The sequence below is a fragment of the Trachypithecus francoisi genome, unplaced genomic scaffold, assembly GCF_009764315.1.
Source record: "Trachypithecus francoisi isolate TF-2019V2 unplaced genomic scaffold, Tfra_2.0 Lachesis_group11, whole genome shotgun sequence".
NCBI classification, from domain to species: Eukaryota; Metazoa; Chordata; class Mammalia; order Primates; family Cercopithecidae; genus Trachypithecus; species Trachypithecus francoisi.
The window spans coordinates 7134842-7145508 of record NW_022681456.1 but is presented as its reverse complement, the minus strand read 5'-3'; the positions used below and the strand labels follow the sequence as shown (position 1 = coordinate 7145508).

The window sequence follows — 10667 nt, the reverse complement described above, 5'->3', positions numbered from 1 at the left end:
ATAGAAATAGAATGTAGAAGGGAATATTAAAAGTAATGGAATTAAGAAGGGAAACAGAATAATAAAAATGTTGCACTATAAAAGGAGGATAAAAAAGAAATGAAACAAAACAGACTAGACAGATACAAAGCACATAATAAAATGGCAGTGTAAGTTTATATTGGCAAACATATAACCTGTGAACAGACTAAACTGTTCAATTTAAAGATATTGATTTTCACTGTGAGTTAAAGAGAAAAACAAACTAAATGCTGTTTATAAAAATCCATAAAGATGGGAGTGGCCTTTGGGAGATTTTACGGTGCTACTCATACTTGCCACCATTTTGTTACATAGGTAAACTTTGTGAATATCACTTTGTGATAATTTAATGGACAACACATTTTTGTTCATACACATTTTTTGCATGTGCATGTTTATTCTATATCAAAGTGTTTCAAGAAAAAATTCTATATAATGTTAAATTCTAAAGTAGTCAATGATTTAAAAAATGGAAAAATGTGCTAAAAATGTGCAAATAATTGTGTCTCTTACACTGAACCACTTGTTCTATATATTTTCCCAGTGTTTCTGGAGTATATTTGGTCATATATATTTTCAAAATAAACGTTAACATTTATATGTCCTTTGAATTTGAATTAACAATTATTTCTCAGGACTATAATAAAGAATATGAGTAATGATATTAGGCTGGAAATTATCAAGAACATTGTATATTTTAGAGAATAATTAGAATAAAATACAATAGGAGATTAGTTAAGCACATTATGACCTTAGCACATAATGGAATATTAGTTATTAAAACTACATTGAAAAGTAATTTTAAAAACATAAGAATTTTTCAAAATATACCATTAAATGAAAAAATAATGTATAATAATAACAGCAAAAGGAAAGACTAGCACGGTGTTTATGGTGTGTCAGGCAGTGTCCTCAGCATTTCATATTAACCTTTTAGTCTTCACAACAGTTACATGAAGCAGGTGCTGTCATCCGCATTGAACAGGTGATGACATGTGAAGTATGGAGAGGATGAGCAACCTGCCCAAATTTGCAAAACTTTCAGGTGGCACACTGCTGCCTCTCTGTAAACGAGCATATGCAATAGAGGCCAATCCCAGTTTCATCAACTATTACTTTTTTCTAGATAGATAGTATCAAAAAAAAAAAAAAAACCAGATCTAAACTTAGGTAAAAAGACAGTTTACTGAAAACGATGATTTAAACAAGAACTAGCCAGATGAGGGAGAAATGCATATTGCAATAGGGAGGATCTTCCCATATGAGATTGCAGGCATCTCAAAGGCCAGGCAGAAAGGGGACTTTTCTTTTAAAGGGAGGAGAAAACAAGGCTAGAAAGAAAAGGCTAGGCAGAAAGAGCGCTTTTCTTTTCTTTTTAATGTTTAGCTTATTCTCTTCTTCTTCTTCTTCTTCTTCTTCTTCTTCTTCTTCTTCTTCTTCTTCTTCTTCTTCTTCTTCTTCTTCTACTTAGAGCAGTGGTTCCCCAACCTTTTTGGCACCAGGGACTGGTTTTGCAGAAGACAGTTTTTCCACTGACCAGGGTTGGGGAATGTTTTGGGGATGATTTAAGTGCATTACATTTGTTATGCACTTTGATTCTATTATTACATTGTAATATAGAATAAAATAATTATACAACTCACCATAATGTAGAATCAGTGGGAGCCCTGCATTTGCTTTCCTGCAACTAGACAATCCCATCTTGGGGTGATGGAGACAGTGACAGATCATCTGGCATTAGATTCTCATAAGGAGCACAAAACCTAGATCCCTCTCATGTACACTTCACAGTAGGGTTTGCACTATTGTGAGAATCTAATGCTGCTGATGATCTGATAGGAGGCGGAGCTCAGGTGGCAACGTGAGCGATGGAAAGAGGCTATAAATACAGACGCAGCTTCCCTCATTCACCTGACAGTCACCTCCTGCTTTGCGACCTGGTTCCTAATAGGCCATGGATGGCCAAGAAGTTGGGGACCCTTGTTTTAGAGGGAGGAGTAAACAAGGCTAGAAAGAATTAGGTGTCATGGAGTGGGATGAGTCAGTGGATTGATTGGATGATTAATTAGGAATTACTTTTTTCCTGAGGTCAGCTGAGTTTCAGGAGGGGTTCTTAGAAGGGGTTGCTCTGAGTTCTAACGCTTAAAGGTGAGTCAAAATTTGTGACCCTGGGGAAGGAGAGAAACCTGACTAAATTTTGATCGAGTCAAATTCATGGAAGTTTTATCCAGACTGGTTGGTGGGGTCAAACGATTTGCCTAATCATTTACCAGACAATGAATGGGAATTTGGAGGATCTGTGTCTGTCCTTGTCATCGGAAAAAAAGAGGGTCATTTGTAAATTGTATCTAAGTCATATTGGGAACGGCAGTTCTTTGCAGTAAACTATAGGAATTGGGGTCGGGGGGAGTGGTTTGACCATTGCTGTTTTCTGAGAACATTTCCAATGTCCATGCAGTAAGACACATATGTACATGAGACTGCAGACCATGATAGGCAAAAAAGAAAATTGTAAGATTAATTGCAAGTAGTCATTTGGGGTGATGGAATTACAGATTATTTTTCTGTTTCTTTCTTTTTTGTGCGTGTATAGTTCTCTCTGTGTGTATCTATCCATCTGTCTGTCTATCTATCTATCTATCTATCTATCTATCTATCCATCCTATCTATCTTCTACTCTCTCTCTCTCTCTCGTCTCTCTCTTTACCATCAGCCTGTTTGAGCCTATTATATTATCAAATGAGAAAACAAATGTAATTAGGAACACAATGATCAGCACATAATAAGTAGGCAAATGTTATTTCTGGCATCATCATGTCCATAAAACTAAAATAGTATGAAAAAGTCTTTTTTTTTTCCAAAGAAAAAAAGAGGAAAATCAGTATCCTATAGACCCTTCTAACAGAATTTCCCCTTATGAGAAAAGCAAAGCCCAGACCCTGAGTACTCCCTCTCTATCCTGATGACTGTGAAATCATTTGCAATAAATCTTCTCTTGGACATTAGGCGCATGTCTGAGGAAAGGCAGTGGAAGACAGGAACATATTCGCATGACTATTGTCATGACTTGGCTAGGAAATGTTCTTTACACTGGCAGGTACAGACTTGTCTCTGACAGAGCCCTGGTATTTTCTTCCATCCTGAGGCCCTCGGGGAAGCCTTGACTGTGTCCTGGCACCATCTGGCCACCTGTGGACCTTTTGAGTATGCTTTGGAGATTGGTGCCAGTGGTCTTTCTGTTCTGGCTGGCATTCCTGGACGTATTTCAAGGGCTGGTTTTAGGAGCCCACATTCTGAAACGCCTGTCTCAGGGTTTTGTTTTCTTTCATTTTGTTCTAAATATTGGAAGGAAAATATTTCAAAGGTTGCTTGGATTTGCAGTCCTCACGAGGAAGATGAGTCTGAGAACTCAGTACGTTGTTCAGAAGCCCGGGAATGTGAATTCTAGGGAAAGTCTTGCTACATATTAAGGAAGCTAACAAGAATTTTGTTCTTGGTCATATCACTTCAAGCTGATGTTGCGCAGCTGGCCACTTGGGACAGCGTCTCTACTTGGGCTTGAGCGAGTTCATAGCACAAGTGGAAATGATGATCCAGGAGCTATCCCTGAAACCAAATGGGAAGTAAGAAAAGAATATGAGCCTGGACTTTGGAGCCTGTCAAATAATCCTGAGTTTATTCAAGTTAAATAATGTCTCTGTACCTCAGTTTCCTTATCTGTAAAATGGGTTTGTTAATCTGCACCTACCACATGGGGCTCTGGTAAAGATTAAATGAATTATGACATGCTAAACATTAGGATAGTCTACTGCCTGTAGTAAGTTCTTATTATGTGACAGTCACTATTAAACCTAAGCATGTGAACAAATGGCCCCCAGTCAAGTAATTTTAAACAGTGTTATTTGTTGTACAATATCACATGTATCTCATATGTATACCTGAAAATTCCAGAGTGGTCACTGGTGCCTGTTTTCCTTTAGTATTTTTGTCCGTTTTTAACCCCACCCCAGACTCCTGAGCATACATGCAGACTAAAGGTCGCTTTTAAAACATAACAAATGTGAGAGATATCTTCCTGTTTTTATTTTTTAAAGGGGAGAGTCTTTGGTGGTAGAGCAAAGTATTTTATCATTCCTACTAATTTGAAAATGAGGTTGTATAACCCACTCTGATTGTATCTAAATAATTGCTGCTCCTGCCTCATTTCAGTGTCTGGAAAAGAGAAAATTGGGTGCTGCACACTAAGAGCATGTTAACAAGGGCAGATTCGATGTAGCAAGAGAGGTTCTTTTACTAGACCAACTGAAAATATCAGTCGGTGATTGGGGGACATTGGCTCGTGACTTTGGGTAAGCACTTCTCACAATTAATAGTGACTAATGAAAACTAAGTAGTACAATAAATCCTATCACTGATAGTCTAAGGGGAAAAGTCATTGGCCCGAACAACCCTCGTTTAAGAACTTGGAAACAGCACCAATAACAATTTGATAGGTGAGAACAGTAAAGCATAAGGGTTAAAGCTTTATGGTGTAGCCAGACTGCCTCAGGTCATATATCAACTTTGTCATTTATGAGCTGCGTGACCTTGGGCAAGTTACTTAATCTCATTGGGCTTCGTTTCCCTCATATATACACGATGGTTTATAACAATAGCACCAAATTCATATGACCACGCGTATGTTGCCTATGAATATTGTTAGGGAAGGTGTATCAGTCAGATGGGCAGAAAACAAGTAGCACATTCAAAGACAGTAACTGGAATGAGTTAATATAGGGAATACTCACATAGGTGTGGACAAAATTAAGGGAACCAGTGAGAGGGGGCACATCACATGGGAACTTCTCCAGTGAAGCTCTCTTTTTTTTTTTTTTGAGATGGAGTCTCGCTCTATTGCCCAGGCTGGAGTGCAGTGGCCGGATCTCAGCTCACTGCAAGCTCCGCCTCCCGGGTTTACGCCATTCTCCTGCCTCAGCCTCCCGAGTAGCTGGGACTACAGGCGCCCGCCACCTCGCCCGGCTAGTTTTTTGTATTTTTTAGTAGAGACGGGGTTTCACCGTGTTAGCCAGGATGGTCTCGATCTCCTGACCTCGTGATCCACCCGTCTCGGCCTCCCAAAGTGCTGGGATTACAGGCTTGAGCCACCGCGCCCGGCCCGGTGAAGCTCTCTTCACATGCAGGCTGGAAGGGCAGAAGTGGGTGAGATCGTCACACCCCGTGAGAGTGGTGGCCATGAGAGAATGGCTATCCAGTGGTACTGTGCGCCTCCCCAGAGCAACAGACGTCACCAAACCATGACCAGCAGGGAGGGAGTAAGCAAAATACATTCCCTGATCTCTCTGTGCTCTTGTCCTCCACAACTCTGCTGGTGTCTCCATTGACTAAACCTCATCAGAAGTTGACAGAAAGGGAAGCCAGGTGATGCTGTACAAAGAAGTCAGTCTGCAGAGCACAGAGGAGGGCGGGGAAGGGTGAAGTGAATCTGGAGGGGGAGGTAGGAACTATCTAACCCAGAGGACAATGGTCTTCATGAATTCAGCTATAATGGGCACGCAATCAACACAAATAAATAGAGGGAATATTGTCAAAATAGCTGCACACTCTTTCTAAGTGTTTCTCAGTGGATGAAAATAGCTTGCACAATCCCTTCCTTGCTTCTTAGGGGACCGTTTCCTACAGTTCAGCTAAAAGCAGAAATGTTGACAATTCTATCAAGAACAACATGAGCAGAAACACAAACAGCAGCTAGCATTTCTGTAATGCTTTATCATTTACAAATGCTGTAGTCCATTAAATCACAATTGAACCTCATCATAACAATGTTTTAGTTAGATAGTTAGAAACATTTATAAATGAAGAAATGGAAGCATGGAGAGCTTACTTGGCTAACTGGAGGACATTATGTTCAGCAGAATAAGCCAGAAACAGAAAGTTAAATACAGCATGTTCTCACTCATATGCGGTAGCTAAAATAAAAGTTTATTTCAAAGAGATAAGAAGTAGAACAGATAATAGCAGAGACTGGAAAGACCAGGTGAAGCGAGGGATAGGGACAGATTCATTAAAGGATACAAAATTACCCAGATAAGATTACTATACATTATATGTATTGAACATCACTATGTATCCCAGGAATATGTACAATTATGATGTGTCAATTAAAAAATAACAGATAAAAATTTCAAAAAAAATAATGTTAGATCCAATTTTAAAAAAGACTACCGTGTATTTTTTAAAAATGAGGTAACATTCATGTAACGTAAAATTTATTAAAGTAAACAATTCAGTGGCATTAAGCAGATTCACAATATAGTACAACCACTTTGTAACTCTACACCCTTCCCAGTCTTAATTCCTGACCGTTTTAAGACACTGTAAGGTATTGTCTCATAACAAATCTTGTCATCAGTCTTCATATATTCTGTTTACTCCCAAAACATCATAATGAGATATAAGTTTTAAAGTAATCAACCAACTTGAATATCTTGCTGAAATAAAATTGTTGGCTGAAAAATTCTAGAAGTGTTTATGAGAGAAAAGTGAACATACATTAATTTCTTTTTTTTTTTTTTTGAGACGGAGTCTTGCTCTGTCACCCAGGCTGGAGTGCAGTGGCTTGATCTCAGCTCACTGCAACCTCTGCCACCCGGGTTCAAGTGATTCTCCTGCCTCAGCTTCCCAAGTAGCTGGGATTACAGGCACGTGCCACCATGCCTGGCTAATTTTTGTATTTTTAGTAGAGACGGGGTTTCAGCATCTTGGCCAGGCTGGTCTTGAACTCCTGACCTTGTGATCCACCCGTATTGGCCTCCCAAAGTGTTGGGATTACAGGTATGAGCCACCATGCCCGGCCTGATTTCTAATTTATACATCCCTGCATCCAATTCCTTTCCTCAGAATTGCCTTTAATGTGAAACCAAGGTAGGTGAGAAGAAACCTTTGCAGAAGTTCAACAAAAATGGGCCATATGTGTTCTCTCTTATATTCTCATATGCTTCCTCTCCTAAAATTGAGAACAAGGGTAATCTTTCTCTGTGCCCATGTAGTTTGTTTTATATTAGTTTTTGTTGCCAAAAATCACTTCCACTTCTGAGAAAATGGCTTCAGAATTTATACATTTCTCGCCTTTCTTAAAATTGAATATCAATTACTTTCTCTTAAAAGGTTTCAGAATCTATTAATGGGAAGCAGTCATCAACCTTTAATGGAATACTGTCATCCCTTAAATACAGCTTTCGGTTTTCTGAGTTTGAATGAATATGGTCATGTAATCCATAACTTATCTCTACTATAAAATGCTGTAGACCAATAGTAAAATTACATATTAGTATAAAAGTGATATTCAGATAAGATACATTGGATGAATCCTTGGCCAAAATGAAGATTGTGTGACTCCACTCATTGTTACCAAATCCACAACCATTTTGGGCTTAATTAACTCCTTATACAAGTTATTTAGTGAGTGACTGACCTATTGATTAAGCAGTTGAATGAAGAGAATACCAATACCCTAACTTATTTATCTTAAGTAACAGGATACATTCATGACTCATAAATGTACAAACAAAGGACTTGCTTGTACAAAAAAAGGACTCAGAAGATGTAGCTCTGGAGTTAATGATTTTATTTTCATCTATATCAACATTGTAGATAATGTAAGATGTTCTTAACAATGGGTCCTGGACAAATGAACAAATAAAAGAGGACCTTTTACACTGGAAGGATGTGTATAACTCATGTAATTAGATAAGTTAGCCAAAAATGGTTGCAGATTTGAATACAGACAACTTATCAGGATAATAATGAAAAGAGCAAGAAATATGCACTGGCTACAGTTTAAAATTTTTAATCAGATGTGGTATCTTTCACTTCACTCTAAAATAGGGCTCAGAATTGTGGTTCAAAGACCACAAACCTGAATGTCCGAAGACGACAAAACAATGCTGACTTTACCCTCACAAATTGTTTTCGTAAGACATTGACGGTGTTCACTCAGCGAATAGTTATTGAATACCTGTGATGTGTCAGGAACTATAAAATAGGTTATGTAGGATGCGATGATGAACCACTCACTGAGAGTGATCTCGGAAACACAAAATGAAAATTAAGCAAAGGAAATCCAAGTTAGAGAACGATGCAGGTTACAGAGCTGACGATGACGTAAACTTGGCAAAACAATGCTCAGGGTTATTATGTCTCAGGTCTGGGGTCAGACAAACCTTGTCTTGAATCCCAGAGCACCTGTCTGGTAATAACTCCTTATTTATTTCATCAAAAAACTGGGCGCTCAAGTTTCTCTCTATGTATGTGCAATTGTCTATATCTCTTTTTAGTTCTCAGTTTTACTTCATATATATTTCAAGCTACATCATTAGATGCTTTCACATTTAGAATTGGCAAGCTCCTACTCCACATTTTTTGCCTTCTTAGCACCTTGAGAGTGCTTTGAACTTTGATCTGCTTTTTAGCAGCTTTCTGTTCAGAGGCACAGCACTCTCCCCTGTGCGGCTGAAGAACCTGGCGATGTTTTGAGAACAAAGTTGGAGGGTAGTGTTTACTTCTCAGTACCTGCTTGCTCTTCAGGATTATGGCCCCTCAAGTGTTGGCTTCCTTGGCAGCTGTGAACCCAATATTTGTCTTTCCATCCATGTGGAATTCCTAAAAGCCCTGCTGGATTCTTATGATATTTAATTCAAAACACTCTGGAAACACATGTCTCATAAACCCAAAAGCAACTTGGCAGATGCGTCGCCAAGTGGGGATGCCAGAAGAACAAGTGTGATCGCTAATTTCGGGCAACCTGAAACAGCATCAGAATTCTAGATCTATCTCATTGCATCAATCTAATAGGTTTTGTTAAAAAGCCATCTCTTTCTCTCATTCTTGAGCCTTCATGCCATATTCTACCATAAATTAAGAAGATGGGAAATATGTTATCTGGATAGTAAAAACCCGGGTCAGATAGACAAGTGTTCTAGTGTGTGACTGAAAATTTTCCATTTAGTACCGTAAGTGATGAACTTTAGGTGAACAAAGGGACTTGGGAATGTTTACCCTGCACAGAATTAGGGGAGAGAGTAAAAGACAGAAATAGGAAAGAATTTACTTCAATCATTCCCTATTATCTGCTTTTAAATAATTTCAAATTACCAACACGCTGCTCTCCACTGCTGAATTATGATTTCTCTGTACGCACCTGCCTCTTTCTGTCACTAAATTATCTTTTTATTAATTGTCAGGGAAGTGTTGACTTTTGTTTAACTCACCTCTTCCAGAATGCCCCTGCCCCACAGAAACTCACCAAGAGAGGGGATTTGCGAGACAAGGACCACCATCACGTCTCCCAGTATCATGTATTGTTCTGAGATATTTGGGGAGATAAATGGCTTTTAAAATACCATTTGTCATGTGTAAGAGTGTGAATGACTCTGGGATATTAGACAAAAAAACCTGACTACTTTTGAGAAAGGACTCAAATGCTTCTTCCAGTGGGAATGGCTTTATTTATTTATTTTCGGACAGTGTCTCCCTCAAAATTAGTAGATTTCTGTGACTCATTCACTGTGCCTCCGGTTCCTATCTACAAACGAGGATAATAGTAATACCTGTTGCCTAGGATTATTGGAAGTATTTAATGAGATAGTGCATGCAAAGCTCAGTGCTTGCTATACTCCTGACTGGCCTTTCTCTTTTGTGATCATGTCAAGGTAAGAACAGCTTCAGAAATTTTGCACTTCTCATTCCCTCTGCTTGGAATTCTCCTCTTTTAGTCTTTGCACAGCTATATTTCCAAGTTTTATGATTGTAACAGCACTTACAAGCATCTAAACTATTGTTTATGTATTAGTTTTCTTGACTTCTCTCAGTAGAATGCACCTGCCTGAGGGTGGGGACCGTATCTGTTTTGTTCACCTCAACAATCCCAGTATCTGCAAGAGTGCTGACACATAGGAGCTTCTCAAAAACAATTTGTGAATGAGTGAGCGAGTAAGTGAATGAATAATTATTTTTATGAGGGTGGAGAATCTTTGTAGTCATGACGGTTCCAACAAGAGTGAAAATGAGAAAATTATATCAAATAGCATTTTTTGGAGTAATTTGTCTTCCTCTCCCACACACCTCTTGAGAGAGTCTCCTTCTAGTCTACATTCTTTGACTGTTTTTTAGATATGGTCTCACTCTGAAGCCCAGGCTGAGTGCATGATGTGATCACAACTCACTGCAGCCTTGACCTCCTGGGCTCAAGCAATCCTCCCACTTCAGCCCCCTGAGTAGCTAGACTACTGCTGTGTGCCACTATGCCAGGCTAATTTTTTAAAATTTGTTTTGTAGAGACAGGGTCTTTCTATGTTGCCCAGGTCAGCCTTGAACTCCTAGACTTCAGCAATCCTCCCTCCTCGGTCTCCCAAGGTGTTGGGATTAGAGGCATGAGGCACTGGACCCAGCCTCTCCTACATTTGTGAAGTTTTGGCTGGTCTCCAGTTTTTATATTAGTCCATATGACATTATCAAATCTTTTTATTAGATTAATAAACTATATTTTTAGCGCACTTTTAAGTTCACAGAAAAAAATAAATGGAAAGTACAGAGAATTCTTGTCTACCCCCTGTACCCACACATATGCAACCACCACAATTTCAACATCC

At 38.9% G+C, this 10667-nt stretch overlaps 1 long non-coding RNA gene across 1 annotated transcript; it reads right to left on the bottom strand.

Annotated features, from left to right (window-relative positions):
- Window positions 1-4891: 4891 nt before the first annotated feature.
- On the bottom strand, window positions 4892-10298 carry LOC117090950. The gene is made up of 2 exons (XR_004440167.1): window positions 10235-10298; window positions 4892-4943 (listed from the first exon to the last, which is right to left on the bottom strand). It is a non-coding gene; the product is annotated as an uncharacterized LOC117090950 (long non-coding RNA).
- Window positions 10299-10667: the final 369 nt, after the last annotated feature.